The following is a 17,502-nucleotide window of genomic DNA, read 5'->3' as shown; positions in this document are numbered from 1 at the left end:
CATTGGTTGTATCCAAATGCTAAGAACAGATTTAATTAGCATAGCTTTTCCAACAACAGCAATACCACTTAACCATAAACAAGAGTGCAACAAGATAAGTTCACACAAGTGAATTGATTCCGACAATCACAATGTAAGATAGAGGGTGATCGAGTATTCTATACATCTTGTTGTGAAGAGTGAGCATATATATCTCAAGATGGGGTGTGTAATATTTGTGGAAACGTGAAAAACAAAACTCACATACGAAACAATTTGAAGCACATAATTTTTATTCCCCTTATAACACCGTGTGGGCATGATTTTGAATTTTTTCTTTTTGCCTTCCACACAAAGTAACATTTTTGCTCAAGAAGACTACGACCCATGTAACGAGTATTATGCTAGCAGCTCTCAAGTCAGATGACTTTAGGGTACTAGATGTAACAAGGACATTCCAAAGAGCACATCTACTCGAGTCAATAGTTTCACAATCCACCGGGGTGACCAAACCATTCCCGTTTCTTCCCAATCCTCATATCGTTCGTCACGACCGAGGCATGTTTACTTTGGGAATAGCCTGGCCATGCTCCATAAATCATTCTTTTTTTAAGGAGCAGCAAAAATATGGAAATATTCTGTACAAAAGTATTAAGAACATGCCAACCAACAAATATGACTTACCACCACTTAGAGTATGTGTACATGTGAGGATTCAAGGTGATAGAGAATATGTTGTTCAAGCTCACAATTACAGAGTGATGCAAGAGCAAATTCAAAATGTGCTAGGCACCTCATTGCACACATATTTAAGGAAAAGAGTACGGCCCTTATCAATCTAAGTTCAAAATAATCTATCAGACAGTCGGGGATACAAACCACCATTTCAATCCTGAATTTCCAGAAACTGCATGAACCTAACAATGCAGAAACGTAAAGAAAATGCACCTATACTATCATGAAGACATACAACATGAATGCATGCAAAATCAATCAAGCTAAGTGAGAGTATCAATACTTAGAGCATCCACCAACGGTGCCTCTAAGTGATTCAAATTGAGTTATGTCTAACGGCCTAGTAAACGAATTAGCCAATTTGTGTTCAGTAGGAACGAAAGCAAGCTCATACATATTATCAAGATTATCCGTATGAGCAGAAAAATAATTATTTGAACCTTTTTTAATCCAGATTTGCTTCTGCTTCAACGTCTGCTCTTTGGGGATCGCAATACGCTCTGCAATCTTGCTAATGAACTTCAGGTGCTCTTTTAGCTCAGCTTGCAGCGATGCAGTTGGGCTGATTTTTTATGCTTTTCTCTGATTTTGAGTGACCCTGCGAAGTACATTACACCTAGGACGTATGTGTCCCAATTTTCCGCAATAATGACAAGTGGGAATAAAAATTATAGAGTTATGAACGTACCTGGGCTGACGCATAGATTTGTGACTGTCAGAACTTACCTGAGCACCTTTATGATGGGTTTGAAGGGCTAAATTTGCCTATGATCTTTTGGGCCACTTGGGACCAGAATCATTGTTATTTGAAGCTTGTGACTGTTAACGTTTGGATCCGTGGGGATCTAATTAACGATAAGTAAAGAGAGAGAGAGAGAGAGAGAGCGAGACACAAGAAGTATAGTGGTTCGTCTCCCGCCTTAGCGGGAGACTACGTCCACTTGAAAGCTTTAACTAGTGTGTTTGGGCCTTGCGGCCCAAGAGGATTACATGAGATGTAATGGGATGTTGTTCTAAGTGGGAGGAGAGTTCATTTTATAGGTGAAGGAAGCCATGTCCTTTACATTTTTTTAGATGTGGGATGACTAAAATCACTATTCTAGTCTAGAAAGCCATATTGTGGAGGCATGTTGGCAAGGCCGTGATGGTGGCTTCCCGGCGACGTATTTGCCACTTCCGGATACCGTGGCGTAGCTTGAACATAGGGCTACAAGGTGTACGTCTCGGTTGGGCCCCACCATGGCTTGTGGGCCCGCTAAGAGAGAGTTACTTATGCTTGGTAAAGTAGCAAAACTAGCTTGCTAGTAGAGGTATCTACAATAACTGATCCAATGAACTTTCACATTCCACACCTTTAACAACGGTTAAAGGCTTGCAAGACTCACCTTCATAACCTAAACCTTCTTTGTTGCAATGAGCTTTACCAAATCCAATCATCTTAGAGATATTTTCAGACCCTATAGAAAACTTGTTGAAGCTTTCCTTGACTTTCAATAGCTCATCCTGCAATTTCTCATTTTCAAAGGTTAGTGAAACATTTAGAGTGGACTGAGCCTTGACTTCAACCTGCAAAATTTTGATTTTTTTTTATAATCTCATCATGCTCCTTGTCCCAATTTTGAGATTTGACCTCACCCTGCAAAACTTTAATCTTATCCACAAGGTCAGTATGTTCTTCTTCTCATTCTTTTAAAGAAGTATCAAATTTTTGCTCAATTTTCATCTTTTCCACTCTTGAAGATTCAATTTCTTCTTCAAGTTTGTTGTTTTTTCGAAGAACAATTTTTGAAGCATTATACAATTGCTTACACTTTTCATTTGTTTCTTCATCAAGAGTATCATCTTCCAAGTCAGAACCATCAGAAAAATCAATATTAAGAGAGGAAGTAAGAGCAAGATTTACCTCTTCATTCTCAGATTGAGAGCCTTCATCACTATCACTCCATGTGGATTTTAAAGCCTTGTTACCACGTAAATTATATTTCTTGTTGCCACAATCGGCAGCAAGATGTCCAATTCCACCACACTCAAAACATTTAGGTTTGTTAGGAAATTTTTTCGATGAGTTTCCAGAAGAGTTTTTGTTTTTAAAAATTTTTTTTGAACTCTTTAGTCAACAAAGCTAAATCCACAGAATCATCAACAACATAATCTTTCTTTTTAACAGAAGAGAAAGCAACATTTTTTACCTTTTTCTCGGGCTTGATCCTCATCTCAAAGGTTTTGAGATTACCTATCAGTTCGTCAAGAGAATAGGTGTCCAGGTCTTAAGTCTCCTCTATAGCTGTCTGTTTGGATTGAAACTTTGATGAAAGAGACCTAAGAATTTTGTTGACAATCCAATGCTCTTCAAAAGGATCACCAAGACTGTGACACTGACTTGTCTCATTCATAAGACGAGCATGAAAGTCATCTATTGATTCATCCTCCCCCATTTGCATGTTCTCAAACTCCAAGACAAGTCTCTGAAGCTTCTGACCTCTAACCTTTTTATTTCCTTCATAAGTGTCCTGAAGAAGATCCCATGCTTGTTTAGCCGTGTCACAATGGCTGATTCTCACCCTCTCTTTCTTGGATAAAGCTGTGTATAAGGAATTCCGTGCCTTGAAATCACAACTTCTATTCCGAACCTCCTCTTCTGTCCATTCCTTCCTAGGCTTAAGAACTCTTGCAGATGCCCCTTCTACTTTCTTTGAGTCTTCAACCTTGGTTGGGTGTTCCCATCCAGTCTCAACTATATTCCACATATTTTCATCCTGAGGGCAAAGGAATGCCCTCATCATGATCTTCCATTGTGAGTAATCTTCACCATCAAACAAAGAGGGGCAGTTTATCGAACTGCAGGCTCTGTTATATTCGCGTTCCATTATGTCCTCGAATCTACTAAAAAGCTTTAGAACCTGCTTTGATACCAAGTGAAAATACAAGGATGAAACGTTTTTCTGGAAAATGGGGATTGCAAGGCACGTATCAATCCTTACTGGGCAGAAACCAAAAATAATAAACAGAACACCAGATTTTTAGTTACGCAGTGAAAACTCAAACATGAGATTAAAAACACTGCGGGGCTCTTACTCTTGAGAACCCAAAATAAGAATTAGCTTATGATGAAGGATATGTTCTTTACAAACACATATAGCTCTCTACGCGGCTATAATCTCTAGACTCACTAGAGTGGTGCTTGTCTTGAATCTTGACCTTTTTCTTCACTTGAACGATTGCCAAATATCGCTCTTCTTTCTTCATAATCTCTCTACTGATCTCAAGAGAATTTATGCATATGAAAAACACGACCAAGACACTTAAACATGGAACAAGTGCCTTTGACTCTTATGACAACATCAATCTCAAGCATACAAGACCTCCAAACTGATTCTTGCTTTTCCTCCCCCCTATGACCGTCCCTCTTTTTCAATATATATGAATAGGTGTTGTCCCAACACACAAACAAACAGATTTCTACCCTAATACCCCTTCTACAAGGAAACAATCTTTTGTTTTAAAGATGGCCAATTAAAGACACCAAACCTAAAATATTTAGGAAATCAATTACACCCTTTTACACACAGAAAAATATCTTCAAATAAATAAAAGATATTAAACCCATTAACCCCAAAGATACTTTCCTAGACCAACACCTAATTTATGCATGTATGCATGGATGCATTTACCTGAGATTCTCTTATATCAGCTTGTAGGATACTTCAAGGTTTTGTATGGGAATGCCAACACACCATAAATAGTTCTTGTACCTACACAATGTTGTGCACATGGAGGATCTGCATATTCATATGGTGATTTATAAAGAATCAGGATCTCAATGTTGAGCATTGTGCTATAGTTGTTAGGAAGTTAGCATCAGATGGCGAGTAACTTTGTAAACTGTGTCCTATACCACAAATTTCACATATATTTCCTGCTCTTTTTTTAAGGCAATCTAAGATCTTCCTATGCTCAATTGAGAATATTAAAACTAATAGAAGAGTATAAACATTGTGCACATACAAATTTTTTTTTTCTTTTGTATAATCTGCCTGTCCATATTTTAAAAATCAGAAAGGAGGATTGAATACCACAAACGTTAAGAGTCACTGCTTATTTCTAACAACAGTTCAATAAACATTATGTGGTTTTAACCTTGAGTCCTGTTATTAGTGAAAGGCCAAGAGAATCAATGTTAATAGTCTGATTTCAAAAAAGGGCAAAAGAAAGCATTATTGATTTGAAGTTAATGAATGTATAGCTGGACTTGCAAGGAATTCCATAGTATGTGTAGAAACCTACCTAACTTATAGATTATAGTTTAGGCAATTCTAACTATCTCATTTTAGGCAGACAAGAATATCTGATAATTTATGCTCATCAATTTATTAAGTTGTAGTAAGATTTGGCAAATCTCTAAAATCCTATAGCCAAATCAAACCTAATCACATGTTGTAATAAAGTGGAGCATACCTGAAAAGTAAGAAGACCTGAAAAAGTTATTTACTCAAATAGAAGGATGGAAAGGGAGTGTACTTGCTTTTGGATTTCATAACACAATGTCATTTTTATTTATCCATTGTGTTTATATGCAGGGCAAGCGTTACCCATGTAACTACGCTCATCATTTTGGCTGGAAGGTTGAAAGGCAAGAGGGGGTTGTCTTTTTGAAATGGATTTCGTCTGGCTTACTTTTGATCACTAGTGAGTTTTGTCGATATGTGGAAGCAAGATAGTTATTTCTTTACTTATTGGTAACCACCTCTTTCCTAATGTTGGCAGCGATGGTTAAGATTCAATGTTGTTTTGTGTAATGACATTAGTTTATGTCGTATTTTGTCAGCTACAACTTGATTGGTTGTGATAAATTGCAGACGATGTTAAGCGCTATACAGTCCAAGTGTGTGGAAGTTCAACTTGATTTGGCATGCAATTTTCTTTTCCACCATAGTTAATCAATTTTCAACTTTTAGTATTGCATTTCAATTTTTTATTTATTTGCTAATTTGGTAATAATAAATTAGGTTGTTTCTCTTCCACCCGTGCTTAAATTGTTTATTAATTTCAAGTTTTTAAACCTTTGTCTTATGCTACACGCTTGATTGGTAAGTTCAATAAACTTCACCGTCACTTGCTTAATGTGAGAATTTCCAGTAAAAGAGGCAAATAAAAAAAGTTCACAAAAGTCCTTTACATTAAGGCATAAATCCTAAATTCACAACCTCAGTAGAGAGTTTATGAATATATTAGTTCAGGGATATATGAAGGTTCAAATTTGATATTACATAAATGTTATTTCCTCATGTATTTCAGATTTGATTGGAGGTTAGATGTATCTACTATTTTACTTCAAATATCAAGCAACCAATATATATCTGGATCAAGTTTTCTTTTCTGTTTAACCACACATTTGTTTAATAACTAGCCCAGCTTCTTGGCAAATCAAACTAGGGTTTCTTCTTTGCCATTATTGTTAAACTACAAAATGTCTTCGGAGACTGGGATCCATATTAGTAACCATTCTAGACCCTAAATTCTGATAAAGTTGTGTACATAGAAAATTGTTTGATTGCAACCAAGTGAAAAAACTAGAGTAGTGTATGAATGTGTACAGAACAAGTGTTCCAAACTTCCAGCCAAAACATCTTGGCTATTCTACTCTTAATAGACTGAAACATCCAACAACCATTCCAAACCGTAAAATCTGATAAAGCGGTGTATATAGAAAATTGTTCAATTTTGATTCTTATCTTTTAACTTTGTTTCCTGAATCACAAAAAGTTGTTCACAATACAGATGCGGCTTTTGAACTTGCTATGAATGTTGCTTTTTGTTTGCCTAGGATGGTATTAAGTTATTTACTCTTACACAATTACATATTATACACAACTTTGCAGGTTATATAAACCTCATATTTTGTCTGAATGCACATTTTGAGTGCCAAATAATATATCGTGTATATGCATTGCACAAGAACACCTTACTCATTATAATGCTCCTACATTGGTCAATGAATTATTTAACAAATATCGGGAGTTCATTGATAGATTTGAATTACAGGGAAGTGGTGTTTGAAGAAAGGACATAACTTGCTAACTAGCGGCAGTTACAACGGCTTATGATCATCCAATGTTGCAAACTGTAGCTGAATAGTCTGCTGCTGATTTTGCTCTTCTTCTTTGTTTTCTTAAGGTTATTGACACTGGAAACTGTATCAGTGTAGTGCTCATTTAAGGTTTTGGGTAGAAGTTTATGAGATCGATAGCAAGTTTATAACAACAAAGCTTATGAGATTGATGTACTTACGAATATAAATGGGTCAAGATTTGTTCCCATATCATCTATTCTTTCTTTGAGAACTATCCCCAACCTTCTAAGATTTTGATTAATATGAAAAACAAGAATTGGGACAAGAACTATCTAGTGTTATCAATAAACCAAATTCTATTTCTAAACGAAATAAAAAATAGAAGAAGAGGCTGCCGTCTAAGTGGCAGAATCCTCCCAGGGGTAGGCTGAAAATAAATGTTGATGGTGCTTTCAGAGTGGATAGTGGATGTGGAGGTATTGGAGTAGTGGTCAGAAATGATTCTGGTACGGGTATTGCTGTGCTTGCTAGACCTTTTGTACATGCACACTCGGTTCTTAATATGGAAGCGGAGGCATGTAGAACTGGTCTACTTCTTGGGATTCACCAAGGTTGGGATGACATTGATATTGAAAGCGACTCTGCCATTCTGATTGCTGCTCTACAGAGTGAGGAGAAGAATATATTTCTCGGAGGTAAGTCGGGTTCTTGATGATTGTAGAGATTATCTTGATGCTTTCCAATCAGTTAGAATTCGGCATATTTACCGTGAAGCAAATGGTGTTGCAGATAGACTTGCACACTGATTGCTGCTCTACAGAGTGAGGAGAAGAATATATTTCTCGGAGGTAAGTCGGGTTCTTGATGATTGTAGAGATTATCTTGATGCTTTCCAATCAGTTAGAATTCGGCATATTTACCGTGAAGCAAATGGTGTTGCGGATAGACTTGCACACCTTACTAGTTGTTTTGCTATTGACGATGTATGGTTAAATGAGACTCCTGCTATTATTCAGGACGTTCTCTACGAGGATATGTGTCAGTGTTCTTCTGTAGCTCGGGGTTCAGGTTTTATGTCCCCCCCCCCCCGATGCAAAATTTTACTACTATTAATATAATAAATGGAACCGGGCGTGGGGCTGAGCCTCCCAGCTAAGCTGGGTTCCAAACCCCTTATTCAAAAAAAAAAAAAAAATAGACCGTATTACATGTACATGTTAACCCTTTTTTCGTAAACAAACCGCGGCGCCGGGCGAAATGCATGCTGCGCTCTAGGAGACTTGGAGCCATGGTCGGTCGGTTTCGCGGGGAGATGAGTGGCTGGGAAGGATGGATCGGGCAAGGGTTTAACGGTCAGGACAGAAATATCTTTGAACTTGGCTGAGTATCTATTTAGATATTTTTTGTTCCCCCAGCAGCCAATCAGCGTTCAGCTCTAGATATACACGAGTCTAATCCTCGTAAAGGCAACGTGGCGCCCTACTGTGCCAGGAATATATCCTCCTTTCCTTTGCCGATCCAAAATCCAACTTGGCTCGTGGGCCGTGGGCCCCACGCTATTCTCAATGATGAATGTTAGTTATGGGACATGCATGCATCACATTGTCATGTGCTTTGCTGCCATACGTGGCAGGTTGTTATTGGTTGCATAGAAAATAGTTCCCAAGACGTCTTCGTTGACCATGTTCTTTCTTTTTGGTGACCCTTGCTCTCCTGATCTGTATCACTTCGTGTTTTCTAACGGTGGTCTCGAATATTCATACCTTCAGTGATGTCTATTCTGTAAAAGCTATGCTTTTTTTCATTTTTATTTATTAATTTTTTTAAAATTTTTTTTACACGAATGAGGTCAATTCTCTTTGAACATTACCGCAAAATTCTGCTTATCTTCTTTGTCATAATATAATATTTATTTTCCTTTTAAAAACAATACATAATATTTATTTTTTACTGAACAACAACCAGATCTGTCAAAATTGTAACCGAATATTAGCACTGACTACATGCGCATGTTGAGCACAATGGAGAGCATATGAGTACCCACTTTTAAGACATTGTGCTTGATCATGAGAATAGAAATTGCAACGACTCGTCCAAGCTAGCTTGACAGCTAAAAGAAGAACAAGACCAATTACGGTCCCTAACATTTAACCCAAAGGTGATTCATTGTTACATCTCCTTGCACTATGTACGCAACTATTCAGATATGCATCACTAGTTTGAAATGATCAGAATTTGAAAGTTTTCCACTATTCGAATAATCATAGGACACGTTTATGGATTACCTACCATAACCATATTCATTGAAATTAAAGAAGCTGAAGGACAGTTAATTATACCAACAAAGAAATTACAGCAGAAAACAAGAATCTCCATTAAACAAAGAGAAAGGCATAAGCTAAATACAATGCATGAATTGACCTCCCTGAAGAACAATCTAGAATGAAATTCAAGGACAAAAAGAAGCTCCATAATTAATGAAGGAATATACATGTCGTCTAAGCACTAACAATTATCTAAAACTACAATTCCAAAGAAAGAAACTATATAAAACGAAAAAATCGGTGGTCGTTCTTTTGGAGCCAATGGGTGATGATTGAGGTGCATAATAATTAAACAAGTTAACAACGACAAAACAAGTGACAAGAGTTGCAAGACTAATCTTGATGGCTACATTACGTGGAGGTGGAATCACCGTACGCGTGTCCCAAGCTTTGACATTTGCTGGTCGGCCACGATGACCTCTCTCTTAGTGTGGTTTGAATAATGGGTTGGACGGTTGAAGATAACTACGTGTCGTAAGCAACTAAGCACTATCGCTGACTTGATTTCCGGGAAGAAGACGTAGCATATTCGCTAACCAAAGTGGGGAGAGTGCAGTTAAGCTACCCCAGATAGCGGCTTCCCCTTCATGCAAAATTCCACTATATGTTTCTCGAACTTTCTTACTTTCTTTTTTTTTTTTTTTTTTTTTTTTAAAAAGGAGGTACTGGGAAGGACCACAAGGAGGCACGCAATGGCCTTTTTTACCCGAAGTCCAGCACAGTGCCGCGCCAAAGACGCAGCGACACCCCCCCTCCGGGCATCGAGTACACCAAATAGGTGGGCTTGCCCTCCCCGCATAGTCTTTTCCATACACAAGGCTCGAACTTGAGACCTCTGCCTCAAGTCCCTCAACTTGCTTAAGGAGCACAGTCAACTTGCCAACTGAACTGGACCATACTTTCTTTCTCTTCTTCGTCTTCGTTCTGTTTTTTTGGATGAGAGATTCCATTTCTTTTTTTTTTTTAACAAAGAATAGACGTATATTCCTTTCAAAAAAAAAAAAAAAAAAGGATAGACATATAAAGTATATATATATATATATTAAGAAAGTCATATAAACTATATCAAAATACAAAGTTATGCAGTTACAGTCTGACCTAGCCGCTCTTTGCTAGCTAGGGTTTATCGAAGAAAACATTTCTTCGACAAAATCTTTCAATCCACCCAAACTCGATGGCTGATGCCATTCCTAGCCTTGTGGTCTTGTGGATGCTTGCCTCCTCTTGGCACTTGCCGTCGGCTTGACAGACGGACCGTCGTCGGCACTGTGTTGTTCACCACCTGCATCAGTGAAGTGGATCAATGGAGTTCGACCAGATTTGCCTTCTGACCCCTGGTTTTGCGAACCGTTGTACAAAGACGAGGCTGGACGTGGTGGGGATATATTGGGTGAGCCTGGCGGTAGTGAGACTGAAGGTTTTGGTGACGGTGGTCGTGCAAAGGTGGAGGGGACTATGATAGGCTTCTGGTCTCGTGCGGCTGGTGTCGGGATTGGAGCCCCGCAGTTGGATTCTCATACTGGGCGGGATGTGAAGGGGAGCTAGCGGCTCCGCTGCGTTAGCTCTTTCACCGGTGACGCTGGCTACGAACGTCGACGGTGGGTTGAGTGGAAGGACGAGGATGCTGGTGGTTATGGTGGCTTTCGATCTTCGGATGTAGGCGGTGTCGTCAACTGGACGTGCTCTCTCGGCGGAGGAGGCTACTGCGGCGGCGTGGAGCAAGGCGGTGTCATAGGTGAACGGGAGCAGGGCGGGGGGCCCTTAGCAATTACCACTTGGACTCTCTGGGCTTCGTTCTGGCCTGTGGGCTGGGCTTGGGTGGGTTGGACTCTAAACTTTGGATCCTGGGCCTCCTTAGTTAGGGGTGTGGAGGATGATTTGTCATCCTCTAATCCAAATATTGTTTAATTTCTTTTGGGTCGCAAAATCTAGTTTGCTCGGTTGTTACATTTTATTTAACTTGCTTCTGAGCTTCTAGGTTTTGCTAGAATAAAGGTGTGTAAATCTCCTTAAAATGTGGGTGTACTCGAGAGTGCGAGGTTCTGTTTGTTTAGAATAGGTCACTTGTATATCCTAAAGGACGGCTCTTTCTGTCGGCCCCTCAGGGGTGTGTTGTTTCTGGTACTGCTGGCTGAATTATAAAATTGGCTGACCTCCTTCGATTCAAAAATATAAACTATATCAAAATAAAAAATGATTGAAAAAAGACTAGATGCTATCTAATGAAACTATTATGTATCAAAATTAAACCTAACAAAAGCACAATTGGATGTGAGATCCTACCTAATGAAATACCCGATGTGTACGCGGGCTATGTAAAAAGTAGAGAATGGTATAACTGATATATTTTATAAAAATTTATACGTCAAATATTAACTGGAGATAGGACTGACCAAGCAAATTTCACGAAAAAAAAAGGGTCTTTCTAAATGTACCCAGCAAATATCTAAGTATACCCAGCAGATTTTTTACACCCAACAAAATCACAAAATCTCTAACTACACCCAGCAAGTTTTCCATAATACCCTTATTTTAATTAAACCCAGCAAAACCTATTTCAATTGGGATGAAGACTCGTAATTCGCTGATAAAACTGGAGCAGAGTTGTGTGGATTCTGATTCATGACTCGTGGGAGAGCACTGTTGTTGTTTGAAGGATTTGAAGAAACGGAGAAAAGATGATTGCTATTGATTTAATCAACAATCTCTGTGTTTGAGAATCAATGGACTCATGGTTGAAGAAGCAGGGCACATAATTGGACTTTGAAGCAGATCAAGTCTTGGTGACATTGTAAGGCGCCGAGTTCAATAATGGTGGTAAACTAGAAGAACCCATTTCAGTTCCATAAGAACCGAAATTCACATAGTCCACTGATATGGAATTTTTCCCACCAGTAGATTTTTCAAAGACCCTACAAATCATCCATTCGTTCTACAAATTTGAGATCAAATTTAGGGTCAGAAACAGAGTTAAAACAGAGGAAATCATGATTATACTTCAAATATTAATCCCAAGAGATGAAACAATTATTATGAAAAGTGAAATTCGGGTTTAAGGTTTTGCTGGAAGAAATAATCGCAACACAACGAATTGCTGGGTACAAATAGAAAAAAGAGTTTCTGATTTTATGGGTTTTTTTTATGTTATTATCTTAATTTACCATGACTTTTAGTGTCATTTCTTATGAGGATACAACTGTCTTTTCATGCAAATTTGATTTGCTGGGTATACATAGATATTTGCTAGGTACATTTAGAAAGACCCAAAAAAAATTGAATATAAGACAATATTCCACCAAACTAACAAACGACAATGAGGAACACAAATCAAATTTTCAACAAGCTAAGACCCATAATAAAGCTTAAATACCAAGGCCAGACCTAGTTTCGACCTAGATCCCAAATGAACCAACGTGATCCTCCTTACATTAAATTACATACTTTTAGAGTTTATTGAAGGCTATTATTAATTAAGCAAATAAGCCTTAGGTTTCTGCCTCAAAACCTACGACTTGTTTGCTAAGACCCATAATAAAGCTTAAATACCAAGGCCAGACCTAGTTTCGACCTAGATCCCAAATGAACCAACGTGATCCTCCTTACATTAAATTACATACTTTTAGAGTTTATTGAAGGCTATTATTAATTAAGCAAATAAGCCTTAGACTTCTGCCTCAAAAATCTTAGAGTCCATTTACCCCATTTCTATAGATTTTTTCCCACTTAACCCATTAAGTTTTTTTAATTCTCTCTTACCCAAAACACTCTAAGGAGGTATTCCCTAATACCCTATTAAGATTTTTGTATTTTTATTTTTTTTTAATACCATTTTACCCTCAACCCTTGTTACTTAGAGAGAGAGAGAGAATGGAACAGAGAGAAATCATAGGAGACTTCGCCGGAGTCGGTCGCGGGATTCCGGCCAACTTTCGCCGGAATCCGATCACCGACCGCCGCCCACTGGAATTTTCTGAAAACCTCTATTGCCCCCCAATAGAACTTTCGGTTGCCGGAATGAGAACTAATCTTCCTAAAATTAGACAAATAAAACTTTGATTAAAGAAAAAAAACGAAGAGATTATATCAATTCAAAATGTCTATTGCCCTCCAATAGACGTCTATTGACCCCCAATAGACATTCAACTTTTTTTTTCCTTTCCTTTTGTCCCATTACTTTAAAAAAAAAAATTCCTCTTCTACCAAATATTTCTATTTGAACTCGCAGCTGAAGGACATGGTTGCAACCTCTTTTGCCAATCCTGCAACGGATCAAATCCCCCAACAAACACAATCGTCGTCGGAAAATCCACACCCGAAATATCCATCGCGTTCGGCCCGAACACATTCACCACCGGTTGGTCCCGATCCGACCCCTTCGGTCCAGATCTGACACTGCTCAAAGACTCCGATTGCAAGTTCGTCTCCATCTCTCGCTCTCGTCCTCAAGGCACGAGCACGACGACCTGCCCTGACTCTCCTTCGATTCAGACAAACCGGAACCGAATTCGAACCTGAACCCGATGTTCTCCCTCCACCCCAAGCCGACGCGGGCCAAAACGGCTGTCAAAATTCAAGAAACCAAGTAGAGATCGGCGGTGGCGGAGGGTGGGACGGAGCCCGATGCGGAGGATTGGGGAGAGAGAGAGAGAGAGAGAGAGAATACGTTTCAGATCGAGGAGAGAGAGAGAGAGAGTTTCAGATTGGAGGAGAGAGAGATCGATGGCATATGGGGTAGTTTATTAATTTGGCTGAGGATAAAATTGTCTTTTTACGTTAAATTGGGTAGATGGGAATAAAAATTTGTTGTTGGGGTAAGTGGGATAACTTTGTCCAATTTCAGTGTTTTGGGTCAAAGACCCGCTTAATTAATAATGATATATAAATAGTAATATTCACATAGTCACTGCTCACTAAAGGCTATATTGGTATCACCGAGTGCATGCTTTGTCACCACCACATGGAAGACAACTCACATATGTTCTGTAAGTGTCCCCTTGCTACACAAATTCTCTCTGCACCTCCTTTTAATCTACAACATACCTTACTGCCTAATATGAACTTTAAGAAATGGATGCTTGAAAGAGTGCAGCAACTAAAACCTGAGGTACTTGAGAAATTGTTGATGATCATCTGGGCCTTATGGAGGAATCGAAACAATGTTTTGTGGTCTGGAAACGTTCAAACTACTCAGGACTTGGTACTTAGCTGTTTTGCATGGTTGGGAAGACTTTCAAAGAGCTCGGGGCTGCACAACTCTGCCAAAGAAGCTTCAGAACAAGAAATGGAAACCAACAGCTGTAGGCTTCAAGTTGAATGTGGATGCTGCATTTATTCCAAACCAAAGTCATGGTGGAGTTGGGGGATTCCTATGAGACTCGAATGGCTAGTTCAAGGCAACTTTTATCCTACCGATAATGTACGATGCATCTCCAAAGCAGTGTGAGTTGCTATCCATTCGTGCAGGTTTAGACTTTCTCTCTTGATCACTTCAAGTTCAAAATGTTATTATTGAAAGTGATTGTTTGGAAGCCATCTCTGAAACCTGCTTGTACAAATTATGCCTTGCTACCAAATGGAGGCCTTATAGATGATATTCAACATGCTTTGAGTAGGTTAACTGGAGTGACAATTTGTCATACTACAAGAGATTGTAACGCGGTAGCTCACCGCTAGCAGCCTTAGATTTTGAGGTAGAAATAGGTGCAGTTTGGTTAAAGCATGCTCCTACAAGCATCCTTGACGTGCTACAATACGATTGTACCCAACTCACTTGAGTTTCATCTTCTATACAAGTTCTTTCATTAATTCAAAAAAAAAAAATAATAATAATAAATAAAATTGTTGGTTACCTAATGACCGTGCGATCTTCATTGGATATTTCAATATCTCAATTCCTCCCATAACATCCACATTCACTGTTAAGAGCATATTTAGCTGACTCCCTGTCTGGACAGCTCTTTAGCTATATTTTACTCAAATTTTAGCCAAAATAACTCAAAAGTCATTTTGGCTAGCCAAATTTAAAATATGTCTGCTCTAAGTGGCTCTCTATTTTATATTTTTAGTTATCTCGCTCTTAAATATAAAGATTGAGATGATGTTATTTATTATTTTTGTTAATTTAAAACAGTTCTTTAAATTATTATATTTAATTTATAAATACATTTAAATAATTATTCATTTAATATATATATATATATATATATATATATATATAAATTCAAAACTAGATAAAATAGAAAGAATCGATATAAGCATATTTTAAAAATGGCTAGTTAAAATAAATTTTTGGTTATTTTATCTAAAACTTAACTAAATAATAGCTTGCATTGCTTTTTGATATCCATCTCCAAAGAAAAGAGATAAAAAAATGAAATACTCTCTCAACACAAGAGAGGAGCAGGCCATCGGGGGTTTCTTGGCGGTGGTGCTAGAATCTTGGCTAGAGGCAGGTTTATCTTTGTCTCTGGTTACAAGGAGGCTAAGGGCGGTAGGGTTCTACTTCGTCGATGTCTCCGAGCTTTTTGTTTGGCTTTCTTGCTTGCATGCTACTTCTTATTTTGTGGGATATAGATTCGCTGGTGGTGGATCTCGGGTACTCCGTGGCACGCGAGGTTGCAGGGTGGAGTGGAGGGCAGGGTCATCGATTTCTGCAGGGTGGAGAGGCGGCAACGTTCCTTGATCTTGGGGCGGGGTCGATTACTTTTTGGTGCGGTGCATATCGTGGTGGATGGACGCAGACGAGGTGTGTTGGATCTGGGCACGAGTTGAGCAACGCTTTGTTTGGCTTTGGGTAATGGCCGGTTTGGTTATCGCCCAATGGCTAGAGTAATGGATGTGCTGATGGCGCATAGGCATTGCCGTGGTGGCAAGTTTGCTTCTCTGACAGCGTTGATTGGTGGCGGGGAAACAACGAAGCGGCTGTAGTCATGGGCAGAGGTTGCTCACTGCTGTGGGCTAGGGCTGCAAGAATGGTATGGGCTAGGTTTCCAAGATCATGGGCCAGTGTCCTTTGGGCTATCAAATGGTCTAGGGTTCCTTTAGGGATCAAGGGTTGGATTTTTTTTTTTTTTTTTAAGTTTTTATGTTTGGGCTTGGTCCTTAGTTTTCTATATTTATTTTGTAAGAAATCCTTTTCTTTGGGGAAGGAGTTTAGGATCTCTTTGAGATATGTCGTCAAGAGTACCCACAACATTTGTGCCCCTTTAATTCCCATGGGTGTTTGTAGGGTATTTTTGGCTGAGCTTCATGATCTTTAAAAATGTTGAATTACTTATGTAATGACTCTTTTGTCAGCCCCATCAAGCATGAGTATGTCATTATGTGTAATTTCGTTGATCAATAAAATGAGTTGATATTTTATTAAAAAAAAAAAACTAACATTGCTAAAGAATTTACTAAAAGGTTTATAAATCTTGGTAGGATATGATCTAGTATTTATTACTAGCTGAATTATTATTTATTTATTTTTATTTTATTTATGATTTGAAAATTTTGTTATTTTTATTATTTTAATATTTTTCTTGTCAACATAACTCGACTCAATCATCGGCATGACAGAATGAGATATTACCCAAACTATTCAAGCTAGTGTCAGTACTAGAACAAAGCAGTAAGTAGAAACTCTGAAATTACAGTAATAAAATTTGTGAATGAGTTGCATATTCTGGACATTCCTCTTGATTGCACCTACGATTTACTTTCTAATAACACTGCTAGTATTTTTTTTATCAAATTCAATCTATTCCATTAGAAGGAAAAGTTTATTACAAGTAGGTTAGCAATACACACGGGCCAAAAATAACCTACTTCTAATTGAAAGTTAGGTCAGCAGACCTAACATACCTTCCTAAAAATTACAAAAAAATGGAGCTAAAATCTCCAGTACACAGTAAGACATAACAAACCATCGAACTGTCAATGGGTCATAGCAAGTTGAACCAGACGTCGACTATCCAACTGGGGTCACAGCTCGGACCGAAAAAAGATAATAACCGTTGCTACCTCACGATAAGCGAATACCAGTGATAGGAATCGAAAGTTTGTCATCACAAAGTACTGAAGATGATATTTTATTTTGAACTTTTAACTGGGTTTTACCCTTTCATATTTACTTTATTATCCCTGAACATGATAGACATACTATAGATTGGAATCTTAAAGTTTCTCATTTCATTCAAGAGTTTTCATTGGATAAAGGAAGTGCTTTTACAAATACTTCCTATGGATATTGTCCTTAAAATTTTAGCTGTTTCTATTCCTGTTCATAATATTCTAGATGAATTCATTTGGGGCCCCTCTGGATCAGGTAAGTTTTCTATAAAGAGTGCTTCTTGGTTGTTAGCTCAACATGATTACGTTCACTCTAAAGCAAAGTTCTAAAAATCGCTAGGC

The sequence above is a fragment of the Rosa rugosa genome, chromosome 3, assembly GCF_958449725.1.
Source record: "Rosa rugosa chromosome 3, drRosRugo1.1, whole genome shotgun sequence".
Classification (NCBI taxonomy): Eukaryota; Viridiplantae; Streptophyta; class Magnoliopsida; order Rosales; family Rosaceae; genus Rosa; species Rosa rugosa.
This window is presented reverse-complemented; position numbering follows the sequence as displayed.